Source organism: Pogoniulus pusillus, chromosome 20, assembly GCF_015220805.1.
Source record: "Pogoniulus pusillus isolate bPogPus1 chromosome 20, bPogPus1.pri, whole genome shotgun sequence".
Taxonomy (NCBI): Eukaryota; Metazoa; Chordata; class Aves; order Piciformes; family Lybiidae; genus Pogoniulus; species Pogoniulus pusillus.
This window is the reverse complement of record NC_087283.1, coordinates 6,287,173-6,312,930: the sequence shown is the minus strand read 5'-3', so window position 1 is coordinate 6,312,930 and position 25,758 is coordinate 6,287,173. Positions and strand designations below refer to the sequence as shown.

Genomic DNA, 25,758 nt, shown 5'->3' with positions numbered 1-25,758 from the left:
GAAATAAAAATGCAGAGTCTTTATGGGACAGCACACTCCCAGCACTGTTCATGGGCTGCCTCTTGTCAAAATGTTTATTTGCACTGATATATTTAGATGGGTTTTCAATGCAAATGCTCCTTTCCTCATGCTGGTCTTTCATAGAGTCCACTGGTTACATCTGTTAGTATTTATACCAGAAACAACAACCAAAAATGTGCAGCTCTTGCAAACATGGGAAACCAACACATTATCGTGTGTGCGACTGTGGTGCACTTCTGCATTCCTTGTGGAGCAGATGAAAAGGCACCAGGCTGCAATCTGAAAGCACCACTCCAAAGAGCCCAAACTGTCCCACAGGAGCTCAGCAGCTGCCCTCTGTGTGCTGGAGCCTGTGGTGCAGCCCATTGTGGCTCTGTCCCAGGAGTCAGCAGGCAATGAAGGTGGCACTCTGTATGCAGGCAAATGAGTGCTCTCTCTTAGTATCTCCTTCTGATTAAGAGCAAGACAAGCTGAGGGACACATTGATCTACTGCTATTTACACCAGTGACTGGCTGACCTGGACAGAGGTATGGCATCAGCACGCTATCAGGGAAGGTTGCAGGAACACTCTGGTCACACCTTGATGAATTACTTAAGCAATCTACCTGATGTCATAAACATTATTTTTAATTCAGGAAAAAGGAGAGATGAAAAAGGACTTGTGCACTCATTAAACCCTTACAGCAGAGCCTACACCCAGGAGTCCTGTCTCTGCAAGACAGGCATTGCTGTCATGTCTGAAAAGCAAAACTGGGAAGGACCTAGTCACTGAGCTTACGACTCTGACCATCCTCACACATCCTGAACTAGCTGATTCCATGGTGCACACCACAAGGATTGGGAGCCACCACCCAATTCTGACTGCAGAGACTGGGCACTAACAGGCTATCCCAGAGAAATCTTTTTAATCTGGGAAAGGAAAGGAAGGAAAGAACAGAAGGCAGAGATCACTCCTCCTCCACTCATGGCCAAGGAGCCTGAGCCAGAAAGGCAGAGGTGAGCCCGCAAGCAGAACCAAAAGGAGCACCTCCAGTACCAGGGCTGGTTGCTGAGGAACACGGGAACCATTCATAAATGCTGCTGTTTCAACAAAGGGCCTCAAAAGTGTGGTCACTGCATATTTACACAGTTGCTTTATCTACTGTAGCTAACATGGCATGTTTGCTTCGGTTTTCAGATGTACAGAGCACCCACAGACAGCAGCACCACAGTGAAGGTAAATCAAATAGAAACCTCAAGGAAGACTCCCCGAGGAGGACTCTTCTCCACCTCGCCTACAACAAGAGCCACTGCAGGGTCCACAGAGCAGACATCCACCCAGTACAGGGTTAAACCCTACTGACCTAAGGTCCCATCCCTCAGAAAAGATTCGGGCCTGAAGCATAGGTAGATACTTACATATTTAGCTCTACATTTCTGGGATGCTTGTATTACAAACTGCTGTCATCCTAAGAGGTCAGTGTCAAGAGGAGAGAAACAATCTGAAGGTCAGCACTGCCCATAAATAACCAGAGGAAGAGAGACCCACACCGGGAGGCAGAGACACACAGGAGAGCTCCTGCCTGCACACAGCTGCTGCCTCTAACAAAAATCGATTGCTGTGTGATTGGCAATGACTGCATGCCTGGGCTGAGGCTAGATGGCAAATGCACAGCATGGGTGTCACTTCTGCCCAACTTGCTGCAAAAGTCGTTGGTTGGAGATTGTTTTTGTTGTCGTCCTTGCTATCTGCCTCTAGGAAGATGCTAGCCAAGTTTTCTGTGCAAGAGCTACATGAGTCCAAAATCCCAGTCAGGATTGCAAGGCATTGATGAACAACAGTCAAATGAGCAATGAATGAGACAGATTAGACATCTCGGGACATTGCAGGCCTGCAATTAACCAAAACCTCATCACAACTCCCAAATTAACTCTGGTCAGAAAAAACTACTGTTGGCCTGTAGAAGATGACAAGAGCATAGAAGGGAAGTAGAGTGGGTGTGAATGAGAATAAAGAAAGCACCTGAGGGTGAGCAGCTAGTTAAATTGATTACCCTGTTGATTCAATCTTCTACAACAAAGATGACACACTCAAAAAGAAAGCAGAAGCTCATTTGTATTTCATGCACAGAGCTATGTTTCACTTTCTGCTCTAGCAAATACTACTTGAGATATGACTAAGTTTCTTGCAAGCAAGTATTTTTGGCATTTCCCCTAAATTCTTAGTGATCAGATGTTCATGCTCATTTCAGCCACAGGAACCTAAAGGGGGCCTACAAAAACACTGGAGAGGGACTTTTGTACAAGGGCATGTAGTGACAGAGCAAGGAAGTTCTTCACTAGGACTGCAGCAAGGCACTGGAAGAGGTTGCCCAGATACATTGTGGATGTCTCACCTCTAAAAGTGTTTTGAAGTCAGAATGGATGGGAGTTTGGGCAACCTGGTCTAGTGAAATGTGTCCCTACCTGTGGCAACAGGGCTGGAACTAGGTCATCTTTAAGGTCCCTTCAAATACAAACCATTCTATAATTCCTGCCATCTAGACTACAGACTCCTGTAACACCCATCACAAACAGGATTAGAAGACACACAGCTCCTCTGAAAATGGATCACAAGTATCTTCGAACCAGTCACCCAAATCTGAAGTCAACCAAGCAGCCATTCACTTTCAGAGCTTATCTTCCAGGACATCAGTTTCCACTCAATTAAACCAGGCTATTAAAACTTAACTGTAAGAGAAGCTATTCATTAAAAGTTTTGTCACATCCTTGGATGAAAATGCCCAAAACAGACGTGAAGAGTTACAGGATTTACCCTCGCAACTGAACCTAAAATGAACGTAAACAACTACAGTAGATTTGCACCCAGCATGGGAGATTCCTCCTCCTCCCAGTTCCCTTCAAGCTCCAGCACTCCCTTTTCAGAGGATGGCAGCTGTTAGGAAAACAATGAAGAAAGTGAGAGTACAAGAATATTTACACCAAGAGTATAAGATTAGATCTCTGCAAGCAATGTATTCTCTCCTACTTACACAGGCCAAGTACTCAAACACACACATACGTACATGTACACAGGCACAAAGGTTTTGGGAAGAGGAAAGGATCTTCAGCACAATTTGCATCCTTCCAATCATAAAAGCACAGATCGCTCTTAGTCAAATACTGTTAGACGTTACTAGATGTTCGAGTTCTAACTGTAATCACTATTTACACACTAAACAGTCAAATGATGATAGTCTCCACCCAGCTCCTGGACTGGTAGTACTTGTCACAGTAAAGGCCACACACCCCAGGTGTGTGTGAAGCAGTGGAGAATTTGTCCCACATTTCTTTCTCATGGATTTTCTGCAGAGTCTATGACCAAAACCAGAGAGAAGTTATGGGGAATGGTATAAATTTGGGCACTCTTTGGAGTCAGAAATGCACTTCACAAAGTATAACCTGCAAAAATCACCACTATGTGACAGTATTAAACAGATCTAATCTCATAAAAAGCACCTTGTGACAATCTGTTGCGTTTCAAAAGACTCAATTCAGTATGTTCTCAACTATCATAAACTACTTTTCCCCCCACAACAAATGTACCTTACCATCAAGTTGTGCCAGGGGAAGTATAGGCTGGAGGTTAGGAGGAAGTTCTTCCCAGAGAGAGTGATTGGAGTTGGAATGGGCTGCCCAGGGAGGTGGTGGAGTCACCATCCCTGGAGGTGTTCAGGAAAAGACTGGATGAGGCACTTAGTGCCATGGTCTAGTTGACTGGATAGGGCTGGGGGCTAGGTTGGACTGGATCATCTTGGAGATCTCTTCCAACCTGGTTGATTCTATGATCACATTTGCTGGAAAGCAAGCCTATTTATTAAGTGATAATACTTTCTTTTGATGACCCACAAAAACTACAGTTGTCAAGAAACCTGAGCAAACCATGTCTTTGGCAACCACAGAGAACACTGCACTTCAATTTGTGCCCTTCAATCTTCTCTCCTCTTAGCCTGGTGCAGATTGTTCATGTTAGTACTAGCTGGAGTTGAACATAATCCAGGTGCTAAAAGTGAAGCACCCTTCCCAGCAGGAGTGCAGCTTGCTGTTCAGGTGCAATCTTTGTGCAAATCCAAGAACCTTCCCCACACACATGCAGACCCACAGTGCAATGGCTGAATTCATTGCCCTGAACTGGTTAAAAGAGTGTGACACAAAGAAAGGAAAGCAGGAAGAAGGGAATGGTATTTGAAACATAGCTGATGGAGAGGTTTAATAGAACCGGTACATGAGTTTGCTGGCAGAACTATTACGCAGGTTGTGACCTTCATCAGCCCAGACTTTTATCAAAAGCCATTTTATGAGAATGTCAGAATGCCACAGCACATTGCAGCATTCACATCAAGTCCCTTCTCTTGGCCTCTCTCTGGAGATCTGAAAGCTCCATACAGTGCTGAAAAGACTATGAATATATCTATGATCTAGCAGATACTGGGATAAGGAAAATAACATGTGAAACAGATTTTCTGCTCAATAGTCAGGGGAAAGATTCCCCAGAGCTCTCAGGAGATGGATCAGACATATGTGTTCCTGTGTCCAAAAAAGCCAGAAGTTTGTTCATGTGCCCAGGTAGGGTCAAAGACACAGTAAAACACTCCCTGTCCAAGCTTAACTTTACTAGCTGCTTAGACCATGGGTGGTCCTCCAGAAGCTGATTTGTCTATCTGCAGTAATCAACAACTCTTCTGTGCTCCTTCAGTTTTCCACTCATCAGAAAGGCCTACCCAGCAAGGCAGCAGCTCCTGGCAGCCAATGCTGGCACTGAAAGTGAAAAATACAGATGCCAATTTCTCAGCTCAGTGAAAGACAGCGAGAGTAAAGCCAGATAGATTGAGCTGTCTTTCTCTGAGTGTTCCCTTGGGAGGTCTCTTCCCACCACAGGTCTACTGTCACCAGGAAAATCACTTCACCTTACCAGAGCACTTCCAGGAAATAAGTAGAACTACTTCTCTGTAGAATGAACATTACAAATGATGCCCCATCACAGACACCAGACTAGGGAAAGATCCACCACACTTTTTTTCCCACACAACTGTAGATATTTACACAGACTGATAACTAATATTCAAGCATTTGGGGCCCAAACTCTCTAAATATCTGCAGATCCTTCCCAACTGGCTCACAAAACCCACTTGGGGACAGGCAAGAAGAAAAATCTCTCTTCTCAACGTGCTTTTATTGGCCAACCAGTTATCTATTTATGGTAAAAAACTCCCAAACCCTTGTGTGGTACATGACAGCAGGCTTGGAAAGCAATACAGCACTCGTGTTAGCAAACCAGTCAGCTCAAATACAAAATTATCTGTGTCAGGATTGCGCTGATCTCAGTGTAGGTAGTTTCAGTGGAGTTTGCAACAATGAGCAATTCGTTTCCAAAAACTGAATGGTGGAAAGCAACTCTTCCCCCTGAAGTTAATTCTGTTAACAGCTTCCACACCACTCCAGAAACTGGCAGTACATTCATCTTCTGAAACAGAAATAAAGGCAGTTAGCAGTGACTGGCTTTGCTAAGAAAATCTCAGATTTTAAAACCAAAGTTGTAGCTTTTTAACTAAAAGCTTAGTACAACATGCCAGAGGGGCTCTGGGACATTGATTGGTGTATTTTAGGATGAATCTACAATCAATGATGATTGTTAGCTATAGGGGTTGGCCAAATTAGCCTCTCTCCCCTGCAGTCCAGAGAGGACTGAGCCTGCCATGAGCTCAGGGAGATGTTTCCCTGGGGTACAAGGTCATCGACCCACCTTTACATCTTTACTTTCATAACTCAAGGCTTGACAAAGCAGCAACCCTGAAAGTCAAGTTGACATCAACGTTAATCCTCTCTAATTGCAGTGTTGCCTCCAAAATTTAATATATTGCCTGATGAGAGGAAAGAAAGAAAAAAACCACCACCAGCAAACCCTTCTCCCATGCACACAGACTGCGCCACACCTTTCCCAGCAGTGTGGTGCTAGGAGGAGATGCACATTTTTATGTAGCTGGTGTTTCAGCATGCAGCTGAAGAATCATGCCTGTCTGCAGAGGATGGGGAGGCTGCTTGCCAGTTCCACATCCTTCATTGCTACTTGGCCACCAATGCTAAATGGCTGAAGAAGTCACTGAGCAAGGAGCACAAAGGTCCTGCTTCGGTTTTCAGTCACCTCTGATTAACTTGTGCTTTCCCTCTTTTTCTTTTACTTGAAAGGGAGAATTTAGTTCTAAAAATCTCATTCATAAACCCACAGTTATCACAGAACTCTAACCTATAATCTCTACAGGAACAGTGTAGAGCAAGAATGTGGACTTTCACTGGAGCTCACAAGGCTGATTGTGTCATAATGAAAGCAGAACTGGATGAACACTAGGTAACCAAAGCCTCAGTTCTGCCAAGAAGTTTAGCACTGAAATTCACTGAGCTGATCAAACAAAAACTGGTGCCCAGAAAATGAATGTCATAAAGCCACTTCTATAGCTTATGTGACCCAAACAACATCAACTTCTGGCTGAGAAGCTAACCTTGAAGATCTTTTTTTAGCCTACGATTGGTGAAAAAGGACTTTTTTGCTCAGACAGGGTCATGATCTAATCTGTTCCCTCCTCCTGCATCCCACTTCTGCTCCACCACTGCTGTCTCAAGTGGAGGTTCAACCATTGACAGGCCTGGAAGGTAAGCAGCATCAGAGAACTGATCCAGGCCAAAACCCAATCCCCTTCTTTTCTTCAGCACTGATGAATTTCTTGACCTCACTCACCAGGCTGCCTGTGAACAGCCAGACCACCCAAGCAAAAGATGGTGTGAGGGTGGGTATGATCGGATAGGAGGCCTGAGGAGCATCAGCTAGCACTTAACATTGACAACTTCACAGCTGACAGCTTGTGTCAGTGCAGTGCTGGTCTTTTCCACCAGCTCAGAAACACCTCGTTCTGATCATGGTTAGAGATGAGGAGACCCCCCTCAATTCACACATTTCCTTTCCTAAAACTTGCTTTACTTTTAAACTCAATCTCATACTAAAGAGGATTCCTTTCTATTTTCTGTCTAAGGAGGGGTTCTAAAGCACTTAAGTTTCAAGGATTTGATCTGGCTTCACGAGACACAACTGGTTAACCAAGAAAGAGCTGAATGGCTGTGACCCCCAGCATCCATCCTTGCACTGTGTTAAGAAGGACTGAGGGCATGTTGTGGAGGAGTTTGTCTGGGTTTTTGGGGGAATGAAATGTGAGGCTCAGGGCACCCTGAGCACAGATCTAGCAAAGAATAACCTGCCAAATACACATGCACTGGATTTCTACATGTGCAGGACCAGAGAGCCAAAACGGCTGAACAGCTACCAGCTCTCCATAGCGGAGGCACTGCAGACCGTACTGAAGGGGTAGGCATCTAGTTCAGCATGTCCTGATTCCCACCAACTGTTCACCAACTCTGACAGTCAGAGTCTAAAGCAGGAACTTTGGCCAACACTCCTCACAAGTAACTTCACCTTTTACAGCTTACATTGAAGCTGGTTGAAAGTTAACTCAACTTCTTCAGCAGTGACCCAAACTGAACAATCCGGTGCAGTGAGGTCAATGAGTCATTTAGGCTTCGCATTCACACTGCTCAAAATACTCAGTAACTTCTCCACTCCCAAGTGCTTTGTCTTTTGTAAGAACCCCAATTTAAAGGCTGAGAAGAAATGCAAACACACCAAGCTCCAGGCACATGCAGGAACTAACATGAAGATATCCCACATCATTCAGCACTGGCAGTCTACTACTACTCACAGCTCTGAAGAGCTTTGCTTAGGTCGATGATGAAACATAAATCAAAGCTGACAGCAAGGCAAAGAGTCCATGCAAAAATGTAGAAAACCACTTGTTTTCCTCTATGGACAGGCCTGCCTGTGAAAGAATTTCAAGCAGCAATGACCTGTTCCAGTGTTCCATCCTTTACATGCCCAACAACAGCTGAGAACACAGGGCCTGTGTTAGTCCAGTGATAAAGATGAGTAAAGTCTCTACCCAAGCATCACTGGTTTGGTCAACACGGTTCAAACCTGGAGGGAGCAGTGTGGTGAGATCCCACTTTAAACTGCTGCTCAAGCAGGTTATTGCAAAAGTAGAATCTAAGCCATATCTGCCCCCTTTTTTAGAGATAGCACTGCTCTGGCTCCCAGCAGTCACAGACCTGTGTACAAAACACTCTTTACCTGGCACTGCATAAAGACCACTTAGACACCATTCCATGTGTGGCAAAGGAAACTGCTCTCCTTGCGCTGTTGAGTGCTTATCTCTGGCCATACCAAAAATACAGAGTTGAATTTAACTGTTTTCAGAAGCATATTTCAACATCCCAACAGGGAACAGGAATAGTTTTAAAAAACACTTGTCTTACTCTAAACTATTTTAATAGAGAGCAGTTCTCAACCTCCAGTAGCACAAGAAAGATTCTCCTAAGAAGCTGGGCGCTCTCCCAGATACATACACATGCTCCTCCATTAAACTCCACAGCCAGCCTTCAAAACTGCAAAGGCAAAGCACATCCAGCAGTTGTTTCCATTCAAAATGCCTTTTGTAATCCAAATGTAGGGGAGGACATAGAGGGAATAGAGTCTCCAAATAAGGATATTCAACTAGAGGTCACATTTGAGAAACAATGAGCATTCTGTGGCATTCACCAGCACCTCCAAAGGGCTCCACTCTGCTTAAAACCTAGGCACTTGTCTATTTAGGTACGCTTGAACCAGGAGCTAGGACACTTTATCTGCTGCTCTGTATTAGCACAGCCAGGCAACATCCAGATTCAAAAGTCCCTGCACCTGTATATTTGTACAAAAGTCTCTGCATTATTTAACAGAGAACCTTGAATGCATGTACACAACTGTTGCCTGCCGACCTACAATGAACCTGCAGACACGTTGATTTTATCTGTTTAGCAGATTAGGTTTGCAATGACAGATGGACAATGCTACTGTTAAATTAATTAAAAATGAATACCATTAATGTTGGATGAGGATGAAACAAATTACCTTTGAGGCAAGACCCTTCTGAACAGAGGGAAAAGAAAGCAGTTAATGAGGTCTGAATAGCTTCTAGTACCTTTAGAGATATTTACTTCTAATTATTCCTTCTTCTGTTTTTCCTTTGGCAATGCTTTTAGCAGCCTATGCTCCTGCAGTATCCATTTTGTTTGTGCTAGCTACCTGCTAGTGTATTTGCTCAAGTTTACAGAACATAATGGCACAGCAAAACATTTCAAATGTCCCTTTCATAGACTATAACAATACTAGTCAAGATTTAGAGAACAATTAATGATACATCCAAACTCCATTTTCTACCATTAGCCTTCTGTCAGCAAACATCACATTAGCATCTTTTTCAGTTTCTCCTAACTGGCACTGTTACAAGGTCCATAGATCACTCACTAGTTCTCATTCTCCTTACACTTCTGAAGCACAAGATTTAGGCTTCTCTTTGCAGGTGACACCAAGTTAGGAGCAGGTGTCCATCTGTTAGAGGGTAGGAGAGCCCTGCAGAGGGACCTTGACAGGCTGCATGGGTGGGAAGAGGCCAATGGGATGAGATTTAACAAGGCCAAGTGCAGGGTCCTACACTTTGGCCACAGCAACCCCAAGCAGTGCTACAGGCTGGGGAAAGAGTGGCTGGAGAGCAGCCAGGCAGAAAGAGACCTGGGGATACTGATAGATAGTAGCTGAACATGTGCCAGCAGTGTGCTTGTGCTCAGGTGGCCAGGAGAGCCAGTGGCATCCTGGCCTGCATCAAGAACAGTGTGGCCAGTAGGACATGGGAAGTTATTCTGCCCCTGTACTCAGCACTGGTCAGGCCACACCTTGAGTGCTGTGTCCAGTTCTGGGCTCCACAATTCAAGAGAGACGTTGAGGTACTGGAATATGTCCAGAGAAGGGCAACAAAGCTGGTGAGGGGCCTGGAGGACATCCCTGTGAGGAGAGGCTGAAGGAGCTGGGGTTGTTTAGCCTGGAGAAGAGGAGGCTCAGGGCTGATCGGAAAGGAGGCTGTAGCCAGATGGAGGTTGGTCTCTTCTCCAAGGCAGCCAGCAATAAAACAAGGGGACACAGTCTCAAGTTGTGTCAGGGGAGGTCTAGGCTGGATGTTAGGAGGAAGTTCTTCACAGAGAGAGTGATTTGCTATTGGAATGGGCTGCCCAAGGAGGTGGTGGAATCTCCATCCCTGGAGGTGTTCAAGAGAAGCCTGGATGAGGCACCTAGTACCATGGTCTAGTTCACTGGATAGGGCTGAGTGATAGGTTGGACTGGGTGATCTTGGAGGTATCTTCCAACCTGGCTGATTCTATGATTCTATGCAACTGGTAAACTTATCTGACACCACCACCCACAGGCTTCAGCAAGTGCAGCCATTGAACCATTGTTTGCAATCAAGTCTTCCAAATTACTAACCAGGGCAAAACATCTGCAGTGCCAAGAAGTCAAGCTGAGCTGCTCCTTTCTTAGTATCCACAATTCAATTAGCTGCAAATGCCACACCAGCAGCAAACTAGTGTTTCAATTTCTGTTGGCACATAACTCCATAAACTCGTTTTAAGTATTTGGACTTAATACAAGTAACCTCTCCACTGCATAAATCTTTCCAACAGAAAGATAAATGGGAGCGAGGGGGAGATTGGGAGGATTTTAAGACCTGTTTTAAATCTGAGCTATGAGATCTCTGACTGCCACGATTATGAGTTTTGCATTTTGATATCCAACAGTGGAAGACTAGAGATATGGTAAAAAGAAGACAATTGTATCTCCACAATGATAGCCAAGAACCAAAAATCTGAGAGACACTACTAGCCTACAATGGAAACTAACTAGAGAATAAAACCTTCCAGTGGTGGTCCTGGTTAGACCACACCTTGAGTATTGTGTTCAGTTCTGGGCCCCCCAGTTTAGGAGGGACGTTGAGATGCTTGAGTGTGTCCAGAGAAGGGCGACAAGGCTGGGGAGAGGCCTTGAGCACAGCCCTACGAGGAGAGGCTGAGGGAGCTGGGATTGGTTAGCCTGGAGAAGAGGAGGCTCAGGAGAGACCTTCTTGCTGTCTACAACTACCTGAGGGGTGGTTGTGGCCAGGGGGAGGTTGCTCTCTTCTCTCAGGTGGCCAGCACCAGAACAAGAGGACACAGCCTCAAGCTGCGCCAGGGGAGATTTAGGCTGGAGGTGAGGAGAAAGTTCTTCACTGAGAGAGTCATTGGACACTGGAATGGGCTGCCCGGGGAGGTGGTGGAGTCGCCGTCCCTGGAGCTGTTCAAGGCAGGATTGGACGTGGCACTTGGTGCCATGGTCTAGCCTTGAGCTCTGAGGTAAAGGGTTGGACTTGATGATCTATGAGGTCTCTTCCAACCCTGATGATACTGTGACCCAAAGGGATAAGGACTCACATTACTGAAAAGGATGTTCTTGACTTCAGTGGCAGCCACTTCCATGTGTTAACTGTGGTGATGTACACAAAGGGCTGTCAGACACGTTTTATGGTCCACAACAATCAAGATAAAACTGGCAATAGATGCAAGGCTCTGTGTGTTTTGGCTCCAGCTGTAAAATTAGTTCAAATATAATATTTTGAGTTACTGGAATGAGGAGTAACAGGGAGAATATGGGCACCAGCATGCAGTGTAGGTTTGATAGCTCAATCCTCATAAAGCTCTTACATCTCAGGATCATCAACAAAATTCAAAGGAACTTTTGCAATCAGTTTCCACGGCAAGCAGAAGTGACAAGCTGCCACATTTTGGAATCACCTAAATTCCTACAACACAACCAGCTTTTTATAGGTCCCTGTATGATTCTGGTATTCTGTGTTTCTGCTCAAAATGGCACAATCTCAGCATATTACTCAGTGCAGCATTTAATTAAATACATTTGAAGTTAGTGGCAGTTCTTTTTAATTGTCTTTTCATGTAATATTTCGCCCTAAGCTTGGGTAAACCCTTCTTTTATGTTTCTTCTGTGAGGGCAGGGAGGGGAAGGACTAGAGACAGCTCTCAGCTCAGCTTCTGGAATGTTTGCTCTCCTAACTACTGCTTTCCATTGACTTTCTTTGGCTTACGCTGCTACATCCCCACCTTTCAGACAGTGCCAGAGCATGAGCAGCTCCCTCCCTCACTCCTCACTTGTGCAGGCCAGTGCAACATGTTGGTACTCTCTCCATGGGACAAGATCCACTGAACTGGGAGAGCATCTAAAACACTTGTCACAGATTTTTTTTCTCTGGCGTCTTCAGGTGCTGAACTCATGAACTTTGCTGCATTTGACATGTGCCACACTTAGAAAAGGCAAGAAAGCAGCTGTTAAACAACCAGTTTTGACATCAAAGAGCTGTCCGGCATCCATACTGAACACAGATTAACAAAGCCTGTCTGCACTCCAGTTGTCACAACATAACTTAGACTAGTGACTTGGTCTCAAAGGTGAACTTGAACAAGAGATAGGAGCAGGTGAAAGGCGTCACAATGAGGTCACCACCCTGTTTCACCAGACAGTAACCTCTACATACATAGTACAACAGCCTACATCCTTCAGTCACGTCTTGACTGAGTCTTGCATCCAAGAAGCACTGACATTTGAACCTCCATCGCTAGTTTGTTCTTTGACCTCTGATCCAAGTCCTCCAACAAGAATACTGATAGCTGCTGTGGAACTGCAGCTACTTGATACCTTGTTTGAATTTTCAGATAGCACAAATACTTGGAGACACATTCACAAAGGGACAGAGGTGATACAGATCTGCATCACCTAACTTCCAGGAGCACATCATCCCCACGTAACACACACAGAACCAGTCCAGGACTTCATTGTTCAATCACAGCACAGTCATCTCTCACCAAAAGATGCCTGTGTGCAGAAGAGGCATTCTTAGAGGGAACAAAACCTGCATCAGCTGTGACCTGAGGTACAGAGACATGGGAACATGCTAATAGTTTTCCTGGGAAACCAAAGTTAATTCGCTTTTACCCTTGCTGCTTCTGGGCAGCTACAGGGAGAGAGTCCAAACTGAAAACAAAAACATTCCAAAAGATTTAACTCCTTTATCAAAAATAACAACCAATTTTGCTGCATCCTGAGATGCACTAGTAGCCAAACAGGCAGTACCAATGCCAGTAGAGATCAATACCCCCACCAAACAGTGGCTATGCTATGCCTAGAAAGCAGAAATGGTACTAATAAATATCCAACACAAACCCACCCAACACTCTTCAAGAATAGCTGTGAGAGTAGTAGCAATGATTGTACCATTTGTACAAGTAATTACTGTCAGGGCTCCATCTGGATCAAAAGTTTGGCAACAGTTTTACTACAACTACAAGCGAATTTTTAGTCATGAGTCAGTACCTCCCTGTAACTCTTTCTCCTTCCTGTACAGCCACAGCACTTATCTAAGGCTAATTATTTTTGTCCTTTGTTCTTATCATGCAGAAGAATTTTGGTTCACCCAAGAAATACTAATTTGGAGGTACAAACAATATTTATTTTCATAGAATCAACCAGGTTGGAAAAGTCCTCCAAGATCATCCAGTCCAACCTAGCCCCCAGCCCTATCCAGTCAACTGGACCATGGCACTAAGTGCCTCAGCCAGTCCTTTCTTGAACACTGTCCCACTTTTCGTTTTCAAACTACTCTGTGGCAGCTGCTTCGTGTTCCAAACAAATGTAAGACCAAAAGAAAAGCAAACAAACACGCAATCTAAGCTTCTCTCTCAGATCCCAATGAAGAGAAACAACCCCTGCAAAGCCATAAAGCCAGGGCTTTCAGGTGAAACCACAGGGACTAAGGTTCAAGCTTTGTTGTATCCAATTTCCTGCCTTTTATAAAGTTCTGATTAGCACAGATATGAGATCATGCAAGAAGAACTAATTAACTGTACTTTCCCACTACTGCTTACCTTGCAATAACTTATCTATGTGGAAATGTTCTCAGAGTAGAAACTTGAAATCCAGCCTCCTCAGTCTGACCAAACCAAATACTCTTTCTTAAATGACATCTCTCCTGGCAGCCAGTGTTAGAATTGCTCCCCTTTACTCCCTAGCAGAGAGAGAACTCTAAAAAGCTGTGCTGATGAGCTCTCATCCTCTTCCTCCAACACTGTTCATCAATGTGCCCCTAGCAAGAATCCAACAGGGAAACACAGTGACTTCCCTCATAACACTTCTCCTGCCTTCAGCAACTCGTGCCTCCTCTGGAAAGAAATAAATACTATGTAGATCAGCCCTTGAACTACGTAAAAGAAAACTGAAACACACACAAATAGACAACTAAAATCAAGGTCCAAAAAGATAGTTTGCAGGTTTAGACCTTTTTTTTTTCCATACTCCAAGATCCTTATTCCTCGTTTCACAATAAAAGCATCTTCAAAGCCAGACCTACAGTAACCCTGGCATGATCTAGAAATTGTGTACCCTGCCAAAGAACAGGCCACAGCTACTGAAGAGAGCCAACGGCATCCTGGCTTGCATCAGGAACAGTGTGGCCAGTAGGACAAGGGAGGTTATTCTTCCCCTGTACTCAGCACTGGTCAGGCCACACCTTGAGTACTGTGTCCAGTTCTGGGCCCCTCAATTCAAGAAGGATGTTGAGGTGCTGGAACATGTCCAGAGAAGGGCAACAAAGCTGGTGAGGGGCCTGGAGCACAAATCCTATGAGAAGAGGTTGAGGGAGCTGGGGTTGTTTAGCCTGGAGAAGAGGAGGCTCAGGGGTGATCTTATTACTGTCTACAACTACCTGAAAGGGCATTGTAGCCAGGTGGGGGGTGGCCTCTTCTCCCAGGTAACCAGCAATAGAACAAGGGGACACAGTCTCAAGTTGTGCCAGGGTAGGTATAGGCTGGATGTTAGGAAGAAGTTCTTCACAGAGAGAGTGATTTCCCATTGGAATGGGCTGCCCAGGGAGGTGGTGGAGGCAGCGCCCCTGGGGGTATTCAAGAAAAGACTGGATGGGGCACTCAGTGCCATGGTCTGGTTGATTGGATAGGGCTGGGTGCTAGGTTGGACTGGATGATCTTGGAGGTCTCTTCCAACCTGGATGATTCTATGATTCTATGAAAGAGCTCAGACAGCACATGGAAAGTGATCATCCTGCTTTCTTGCCCCAGCCTGGGGATTCTTAATTGCAGTGGCAGGTTTCAAATAAATAACTCTATATTTACCAAGAGAAACTCGGTTTACCACCAATTATTATTAATTGCTGCCTTCCCCCCCTCTCTTTTTTTAATTGCCTTTTCCTCCTTGATATTAACTGAAGAACAACTGGCTGCAGTTTCATACTCCAGTTCTGGACTCTCTTATTGAACACTGGATTTCACGGAGTAAAAATAAAAAACACTACAGTTCCACCTGTAAGGACTTCTCTTTATCACATTCAGAAGCTGAAACTAGCTCAAGTTCATCCCATAACACTGGTAACTCATCAACCACTTCCTGCTGAGCCAGCCTCTCTGCTCAGCCAGCTCCCTCGCACAGCTTCCAGTGGCTCACACCGCAGTCACTCCTTTCTCCATCCCAGCACTACAACAGGAGCGTAGTCATTTAAATGACTCTGACACTGAAGACAAGCCCACTGCAAAAACATGAGATGATTAATCCTTCCATAATCTGTTGTGCAAAGAGTTAAAGGTTAATACAGGTTTACAAGGAAAGAAACTTAGGTGGAAAAAGAACATAAATACCATTCTGAAGACTATACATAGGGCCAGCAGCCAATCACACGTTCCTGGTGTATCGCTCAGTGAAACACACCAAGTTATTACCATGAGACATGCAGAAATTACTGATGTCCCAAGAGAGCAACTGCAAGTCAGCAAAAGTAAACACCCTCTCAAAGGTTTCATGTTCAAGCAGGATTAATAACTGATTAACCTAAAACTGATTCATTAGAAAGGTGAGCAGATTCACTGCCCATTTTTGAGGAATGACTAATTCTTCTCATGCACTGAGGACATGAAACTACACTGGTTTTCCTCATTCATCTCAGGAACTCTTTCTTCAGCCCTCTGGCATTGCTTTTCATTGAAATCATACCTCATCTCTGCTTCATCTGAAATTAAATCAAACAGGAAATAATGAACATGTGTGTCTGTTACAGACCCTTCAGTGCCTGAGGAGTATGAGCTGGAGTTCAAAGTAATCCCCAAGGTTGGAGCTTTTTGGGACCCAATTCTGCTCTGTGTGAGCATCACTTTGTACAAAATGCTAACTGAAGAGCAAACTAGTGAGTGCCAGGACCAAGAAATCAGGATTTGGGTGGTAGGGGTTTTTCAACTGCTTGCCAAGTTCCCGTGCAAGTCAATATCTCTGAATCACATTGTGAAATGTCAGGTAAAACCTGGTTAGTAACCAAGAGAACACAGGAATACAACACATCTGAAAAGGGTTTAGCAGTCTCCTGTTTAATCCTCACACCAACTAAAAATTACTCTTCTTTTCAAAGGCTGGTTTGCTAACTGTAACTGTTTCCTACAGTGATGGGAGTTGGTGTGGCTTTTCCAGTAAAACAGCAATAATTTGGCCCATCTTCTGTTCTGATCAAAGAACTACCCAAGAAGCTGAAACACTTGGTTATTTATGTGGCACAAATAACCTTATCCAAGCACACGTATCCTTCTAGAAAGGAAACAACTGACCTCAAAACACAAGTGGAAAAAATGCAATGTCAGCACCATCTTGTTTCCTGAACTGTTCTATATTAGGAAATGGGTTATTTTAATCCTGGATACACCTAAATCCCATAATTACTGCAACATCTCACCTAAAAATGGGCAGACGCCTACCCACGGTCTATTGCTGTTCCAAGATGAAAAGAAGAAAAGGGCAAGCATATGCTTCCAACACCACTACCATCTTCTAGAGGGGGTTTACTGTAAAGCTTTCAGTAACAGCTTGGGGGGGGTTTAAGTCTTAGCACAAATATAACACCTGGGGCAAGCCCAACCACATTACACCTGAAAAAACAACAAGTATTCAGGCTGAGTGTGAGCAGGTGAATAAAAGTCCTATTCTGTGGTGCCAAAAGAGTGTAGTGAGAAGGAGAAGCAAGATTTGAATAATAGTACAAATACTACAAGGCCATTGCATCAGACTGATCCATTACAAGGTATTAAAGAAAAACCCTCCCTGTGACACTTGGCCTGAACAGACCAAAGTATCACTTACACCTCTTGACTGAAGAGCTCCTGACAGAGGCTTTCCTTGTGCTCTGCATCTGTACAGTCACCAGCCTCAAGACTGGGGCTCACTGCACACTGCAATATAAGGAATACAAAGAGAAGCTGACAAAACACTCTTATTTACAATGCTGCACTGATGACAAGTGACCCTATCCCAGAAGCATATGAAAATCTCCAAGGCTCCAGAGCCAAATAAATTGCTTATTTCCAGCCCACAGGTCTGCCTCACACTGATCTATTGTTGCACAAGTTGAACAAGAGCATCACCCTGCTGCCAAACCTGAAAACCATACATTAAAGAAAGCCAAAGTTTTAACAAAGTGATTTTGTGGGAAACAGATTACAAAACAACTCCAGATTTGAGATCTTCCCAACAGTTGTTAGACTTTTAACTGCCTGTTAAATAGATTGCTTAATATACAGGATGTACACTGATGGGTTATGTATGCAGAGCATTTATGTAAGCAAAACCACGTGTCACTTACAAACAATGGAGCTAACATGAGGGGAGGGTTATTCAAAAGTCTTTTCTCCCTGTCATTGCAACTTGTGCTCCAGAAAGCCTATTTGCATGGCTTCCATGGTAACACTGAAGCACTGCTCATTTTCACAAGCAATCATCCAGCTACAAAAAGAGCAGCAACTTGAGGCCTTTCCTAAGGTCAGTCTCAACAGGAAAAGAAAGGGAAGGGGGAAAGCCATCGAAGTCCAAAATCAGGCAACTTTACATTGTTCATCATCATCATCAGTGAAAACTGCAAGGCTCCTTCAAAATAGGACAAACAACCTTACAGAGTTGGTAATCACTTCCCATGGTCACAAATACAGCTGCCTGCTAAGGTCCTTGGTCATCTGCCATACAATTGATTCACATCACATAACAACACTCACCCTCTTGCTTACTAAGATTCAAACACCACCTTAACCAAGGATGTAAAACAGCTGATAAAGTTCTAGGGGCTTGGAATGGGATTTTGAAGATTGGAAGTAACTGGGAAGAATTTTGTGTAACTTCCCTGGTACCTCACCTATAGCACAGAGAAAGGTGAAAAGGGCTTTGGCCACAGGTCAACTACAAGGCAAGTTACACTTCTGCTGCCTTTTATGTCTCCTCATTTAAAAGGCATAATTGTTTTAAATGGCCTCTTAGTTGCATGTTGGGTTCAAACTTCGTTCATTAGGCTCAGGTAATAAAGCCAATTCCTCAACCATGTTGTTCAGGGTAGGTGTTTTTGCATAATTATGTCTCTTGTAAAGACTGCACTACCACAGAGAGCCCTTCTGGCCAGAACACAAACACTGCTTGCCTCCTTTTTCCAACCAAGTCTTTCCTCTTTAGACAGTTTGCAATGCAGGAGCACCTCAATGACAAAGTAAGGTCACATGAACTTACTGCAAGCACCCCATCATTTAATGGCCCTAAGGAAGAAGAGCAGCACTACTCACTGTACTGAATCACTCCCCAGTCTTTTGACTAAACTTATCTTAGATCTGGATTTGTAACTTCTCTGTTAATGAAACCATAGCCAAGATTCCCAAGCCACTGCTCCAAAGCAAACACGCAGTCATTTGTGCTCCACCAACAGTCAGCCTTCAAGCACTTGCTTAAGAGAAATGCTATGAGATGCTTTAGGTATTATTAATTTGAATTCAGAAAAATACCACTCAAAAAGGAATCCAACTAGCAGCAATGGACTGTCATCATCTCAGGGTGTCCATCTTAGGGCTTCCCAGATCCACCCAGGAGAAAATTCATCCAGCAAAGGGCAATACACTTTGGGGGCACCTCTGATAATGAAAATAGAAAGAATTGGACAAACACTCCCAAACAACAGTGTCTGTAACAGCTGAAAGGTCTTTATGCAATAACATGTTGTGGTCACCATCAAAGCAGGTCAGGCTCAAAATGGACTACAGTTTAAAAGCTTTGTTAATCAGCGATTTCTCTGTCTCTGGACTTTTTCAAACAGGTTCAAACTGGCTCTTTAGATCCTTTCACAATATACTTGCCTTACAAAGCATGGTCCTGCATATTTTAAAAAGCTTCATTCTGTCAGCTGGTCTCCATAAGATGCTTGCAGTTCAGTGTGGCACATAAGCAACTACTGAGCAAACCAGCTGCAGGTGCTGCCTGCCACCCCCAGCCATTCAGGGGCAGTCGAGTGATTTCCAGCCTGTAACCACACATCATGAGCATGCACTGGGGACACAGGGAAATCAAAACACAGCCCAAATTCAGAAAGCCCTGTGGCATCTCAGTCTGCAGGCTGAATATACTCAGGACTACCACCAAGACTTTACAAGAAAGGTAGCCTCAAAGTAAGCTGCACTGCTCCAGAGTATCCATGCTCCACAAATGCTTGTTTTGAGCCCTGACTACATGACTGCCCTTTGGACACTGATGACTAAACCTGCAGAGGATAAACTGCTCTCAGCAGCCACGGACAACAAAAGGATTTTAGCAGACTGGTTTAATTAGACTCCTTAACAACATGCTTCATAGTGCTGAAGTCAAGTAAACTCAGTTCCATCTTCATTTTGGGTCAGCAGCTTGGCTAAAGTAAACCTCTCCAGAGCCCAAGGAAAGAGTGAAGGGAAGGAGGAGAGATAAAATATTCTTCTAGTGAAAGTATTGAAAAAAATACAGTGAAATTTCAATTTTTAAACTAAATGCACATTTATACTGCAGGTTATTTCCTTACAGTTCTCCACAGCATCCACTGACAAAGCACCAAAGGCAGTAAATCCTGACTTCCATCAATTGTTCTTCCTGGCTTTTAATATTGTCAATCTGCACTTGAAAAAAAACAAAACCCAAAAAAAAAACCACATAGAAGAGCTGTTATCAGGGAAGATCTAAAAAAGTGATTAACCACTTGAAAAAAATCACTGTCCCTGATGACAAACTAGCTTAGGGCAAAGTATGCAAGTCTTCGAGGGTTAGTTGGGTAGAGGATGGAAGCCTCCAAAGCCCGAACCAGGGGAGCTGCAAGGCTATGAAGAGGTTTGATTTCTAGAGCAGCAATGCTAGAAAACATCAGGCAGTGCAGACAAGCAACTAATTCTGCTGCATGCTTCTGAACTCATGATTAGCAGAGCTGGTGCTGAACGTAAAACGAAGCCACATGAGCAGGATCTGCAGGGCTGTACAACAGCCAGAAAGAAGAGAAGGGAGGGAAGCGTCAGGGATCACATTTCGGCCCTCAAGCATCTCATCTCTTTGACCCTCTGCATCTGATTCCAAGCTCAAATACAGTTCTGACGTCCAAGGTGTCACCCTATCTCCAATTAATCAAAGGAGAGTCCTGTTTAAGTAGCCCCTTCTCAGGAATCCCATGGCTTGGCTTGGAATTTGATCTCTGTCATAGCTGTCAACAGATCCACTCCTTGCTTCTCCCTTGCTTTTGTTTTTGTCTAAGGCAGCTCAGTAAGCCTGGAATGAAGCACACAAGGACAAAGCCGGGGGATACCAGGGCTTTTCAGCAGGAAAGCATCAACTTTTTGCTACGGTGAGCAGACAGCAGCTCATGCAGGTTCTAAGGACAGAACTGCCAAATACTCTGAAGTTACTACTTAAGACGATGACTTACTCTTAAAAATTGAGGGAACAGGAAGCTTAAACTTGTCAGTCAAATACCTGCCAGGCTCTACATGATGAAGTCTGTTGTCTTCTGATCTGGGATCTTTTAATTGCTTACCAACCAATCAACAAACCTCCCCACAGTGCCCCTGCGAGCATAAAGGACCCAATCTTTAAATAAACTGCCTGGAGAGACCAGTTTGATAAGCAGTGAAGAAATAATTATGCCATTCAGAAATCAATTTATTCTCAGGCAGAAATGTATTGCTGCAATTATCTTAAATATGGGGTGAAGTCCAAGCAAAAATCAGTGAGCCAGGCTCTAGCATAACACTTTATTTCAGTGAAGCACAGAAAGCTGACAGTACTAACATCTCTGCCTGAGAGGTTAAGAGTAAGACTGACATATCTTTTTCAGTGACTTCTGATCCAAACATACCTAATTATATAGAAGGAGGTCTCCACTCCCTGATAGCTTTCCAAAAAGCCATCTGTAGGAAATCAATGCCCAGCCTTTTCCACACACACACACCTAACCTTTGTCCTGTCACTCATTACCACGCATCTAAGATAAACACCGCTCCTTTCCTCACAGGATCCACCCAGTGCATGCAAACTGCTGAAACCAAACCTTCACAGCCTGAAGTTATGAGAAGTTATTTGAATTTTTTTTCTATACCAGAAAAGCAGGAAATCCCCCACTTCTCCCCAAATAATCTGCTACACAAAGCATCTCAGGCTGATATAAATACGTACACTGCGCCAATGGCCGCAGCACTTTGTGGTCTAATCCTGCAAAGCACTGAGAGCTTCCCGTAAGGGCTGAGCACCCTCAACTCCTACCCACTCACAGGGGAATTTGAAAGACAAATTTGCAGTTCAAACTAAAAACCGTGGGCTAAAAATGATCTCTACAATAAATAATTATTGACCACATCCCTAACGCAGCTATGCAGCTGGACAGGTTGATAAGATGTACAAGAAACACGGGACAGGATGGCAGCGTGAGGGGGAGATAACTCTGCTGTACCCAGTAGAGATGAAGTCAGGCTTAACTTAACCATGAAGTAGCATCCTCAGGAGCTCTTACAGAGTCTTCAGGCCCAGAACACACATTAGAGAAACCCAAAACTGACAGAAGCCTCAGCTGTTGATGTCCAGCTCAGCAGCAGGACTCTCTTTCTGATGGTTTTGTTTTCACAGAACCATAAAACTGTTGGAGTTGAAAGAGACCTCTGAGATCAAGTCCAACCTCTTGCTTAGACCTTGCAATTCCACCACTACTGCTAAGCCATTACCACTGAACCACATCCCTAAGCATCCCATCCACACAGCCTTCAAACCCCTCCAGGGATGGTGGTTCCACCACCTCCCTGGGCAGCCTGTTCCAATGGCCAAGGACCCTGTCTGTGAAGATTCTTTTTTCCTAATAACCTATTTTTTTTTTTTATTTGCAACACTTTCATTCATCTTCCCTAGGGAAATGCTTTCTGTTTGTAAAAACAAAAGGAAAGGATTGGGTGAAGAACTTCAAACCAGTTCATACCTGAGAAAAACAATGCCTGGTACAGCAGCATCAACCCCCCAGGGAACAGAGGGTTAAACTTTGTCAAAAAGGGATATTCCCCTCCACAAAGCTGATTAATGTGCTGAAAACCCCAAGCCAAGACACTGGGAATGGGAAGTAGAATTACCAAATGTGCGTCACTGATTCAAGGTTCCTCTTTTCTCTCCTTGCATGTTCTCAGGGTGCAAACTTGAGTAAACAGCAAGGAAGTCTTTCTCCAAGTCCACTGAGCTGAAGCACTGCCATCGTTTTTGGAGGAATTTCACTAATCAGTGGTTCAATGAAAAGAAAAAAAGGCTACTGTGGCCAGGACAGAGCAACACACTGAAGCATTTTAATAAGTTAAGCCATTATAACTTGCTCAGCAGAAACGTCAAGAGGTTTTGTTTGCTTAAAAGGAAACAGTTAAAGTAGCTGTTAGAGTATTTGCAGTGACTCTTTCCCCAGACTCAGAGCTGTTAATGACTGTAATTCTGACTGGAGTGCGATTTAGCAATAGTCACGTTGACCCCACACAGTGTATCATGGGACCATACAGCTTCAAAGCACTCAGCAAATATTAACCTGGTTATTCCCCAGCACACAGAATTTTTATTTCCATTTCTCAGGTGAGGAAACCAAGGCTGAAAGAGAAATGGTACCACACCAAAGCACCTGAAAATGGAAAGAGAGTAGTTCTGGGAGAGAGCGGTGGAGCTGTCGCTGATGAAGCATCTCTGCAGCAACAGAAAGGTCCAGTTTTGATTGCGGCACAGCAGCTTGCTTAAATCAGTCATGGTATTTCCATGGTGCTCAGATTGTGCAGGGCTTGTGCAAAATGATACTAAAGGTCAGTGCATTTAACAGCTACACAAAGTCAACATTGTTTATTCAACGCTACTGGCCCAATACAGCAAAAAGAAAAACCCTACACAAATAAAGACACAACGATTGGCTCGGGGTGACCACAAGTAAAGCAAAAACCCTGTCCTGGTGGGAGAGAACGAATGCCCTCAATTCTTTAAATAATACAGTGCTGTTAAAAGTCTGCAATTCTGGTCAGAGCAACCTTCCCATGTGCAGTAAAACTCTTCCTAAGGAAAAAAATCACTTCGTTGTTGGAAGGTTCCAGTCCCAGCGTTTATCATCCCTCTGCTGCTGTTCTAAAGACCCAAACAGAATAAAACTCTGACTCGTCAAAATGCAGAAAACATCATGCCTGACATAATATTCATCCTGTGAGTTAAAGCCACTTTCCCAACCAGAATCACTCTGCTTGCTTTCGTTCCTCACAGTGGCCCCTCCTAAGCAGGTAATTACAGGTGTACCTGCAACACTTGCCCTTTTACTCTTCCTTCAGCAGTATACTTAGCTGTTACTAAAGGGCTCCAGTTCATCCTTCAAGAGAGAGAAATACACACTTAACCAGTACAACTCTTGAGGAAACAGTCAACAGCCATGCTAATGAAATGAAAGAAACATTTGTCTGGTGCCATATAGAAATTAACATAAACAGATTCATCAGGCAAGCTGAAAGCCTGCTTGCTAAAATCCATCTCTGACCTCCGTAGAGAAAGAAACAGGGAACAAACAGCAACAAGAATAAGCAGAAATTGACAAGTGATGTATTTCAACAGTACTGGAGACAGAGATACTGACTGATGCTGGCCTATTTTCCTGGTCTTCCTTATACAGTCACACATGTGACTGGGAACACAGGTTAATAATGCCACATAAGACACAGACACCTCCACCACTGCAGAGTAAGTCACCCATAGCTAGGAAGTATTCTTCTATTAGAAATTCTTTGGTGGCCAAAGCTAAAAAGATAAAAGGCTGAATGAGGCACTACAGTTGAACACTGAACACTGTTTTAGAGTAGCACATAGTTAAATGCTTCATTTCATATCTGTACAAGGATTTGAAAATGTAAACCTGTCACCAAGCATTAAAAGCATCATTTCTCAAAAAAACCTTCCTGATGTAGAGGAAAGAGGTGTTGGAACAATTCTCTATAACTTCCTGAGCATTTCCAGGAGGGAATATTATTTAAGAACAGTTCATCAGCTCATCTTTTTGATCTTTGTACAACGACAAACACAATTTGACTTGAAGCATCATCATCACCAAAGGTGTCTGCAATAAATAGCTGGCATGCCATGCTAAGAGAAGGTTAGAAATGTCTCTACGTTGGACAATCTTTTTCAGTATTCAGCTCTGTGGTTTAACTTGGATTTCTGAAGCTGTTCTTCCATTTCTTGCTCCAACACAGACTTTGGATTCGGTTTTACAAGAGCATATGGCTCCACTTAGCCACCAAAAATACATAGGTAAGTACTGCCCAATTATAAAGCCTATATAAGAAACCACATCAAGATTTATCAGAGTCACTGGGGTAGCCATCTACAACAAGCATCTTAAGAAGTGGTAGAGCTACACCAGACAATGTTAATGAGTGCCAATAAAGTCCCTTTGTATGACAGCACACCAAGATGCATTTGACACTTGACATCTGGCATATATCAAGCTTCTGAAATACTTTAGAAATATTCTTCCCAGTAAATTACACTCCCCAAAACCAAAGCAGCCTCCAACAATAACAACTGTTAGAAATGATGCTCTTCAGTGTAGATGCTACTTAACACAAAATGAAAGTCTGCTTCAAATCTGAAGTCTTAAGAATTAATCCAAAGAATCACAGAATCAACCAGGTTGGAAGAGACCTCCAAGATCATCCAGTCCAAAGCAGCTGATTCAAACCTCTTCCAATTTAATTAGGCTTTGCATCAGGTTTCTAGACTGCCCTTGTGCATGGCCCTAGCTCAGGACCAAAGCATAAGGATCCCATAAGCATTTACTACCACAAATAGCTCTGTCATGACAAAATGAGTGTTTGCCACATCACTTCCTAGTGCACATCTACCTGGCTTGATAGCTTCTAGACTCCAATTCTGCACGTTGCAGAGCAGTCACTTTCCAGCAGGATTTCAGAGTGCACAGTACTGCATGCTACTGAGGCCTATGAGTCCTACCTGTTGATTCCTCAGGATCTTCAAGTCATTTTTAGTGTGCTCGACACCTACAACTTCATTCCCACTTGGCACTGTCAGAAAGGAAGGTCTGAAATCAGCACACATCTCCAGCAATTTTCTGGATCTCCACACACATCAAATTAAAATAAGAAAAAATCCAAGTGGTAAAATTCAAACAAAACCAAACCACTCTCTCTTAATTTCAGAACAGCCTTTTGTCTCCAGCACAACCTCACTGCCTTACTACTTTCAGCTGACATTTCTCTCATTCAAAACATTTTACTTTGCTTTGGCAGGCTTTACAAATGCAATTTGGTCTTCAGTCCCATATACAGACTGGGGCTTCCCAGTGGGTAGCTCTTCTGCCTTGGATCGTCCATTAACTTGGATTATCCATTTAAATTCC

At 43.8% G+C, this 25,758-nt stretch overlaps 1 protein-coding gene and 1 long non-coding RNA gene across 5 annotated transcripts in view; both read right to left on the bottom strand.

The window, feature by feature from the left end:
* Nucleotides 1-25,758, bottom strand: part of CMIP (c-Maf inducing protein) — a 141,097-nt gene that overhangs the window by 87,304 nt on the left and 28,035 nt on the right. The window lies entirely within an intron of this gene.
* LOC135184340 (uncharacterized) lies at nucleotides 4,223-25,407 on the bottom strand. 2 transcript variants are annotated; one of them, XR_010305984.1, is made up of 3 exons: nucleotides 25,353-25,407; nucleotides 5,784-5,830; nucleotides 4,223-5,504 (listed from the first exon to the last, which is right to left on the bottom strand). It is a non-coding gene; the product is annotated as an uncharacterized LOC135184340 (long non-coding RNA). The 2 variants fall into 2 exon arrangements; XR_010305985.1 differs by lacking the exon at nucleotides 25,353-25,407 and adding an exon at nucleotides 8,211-8,247.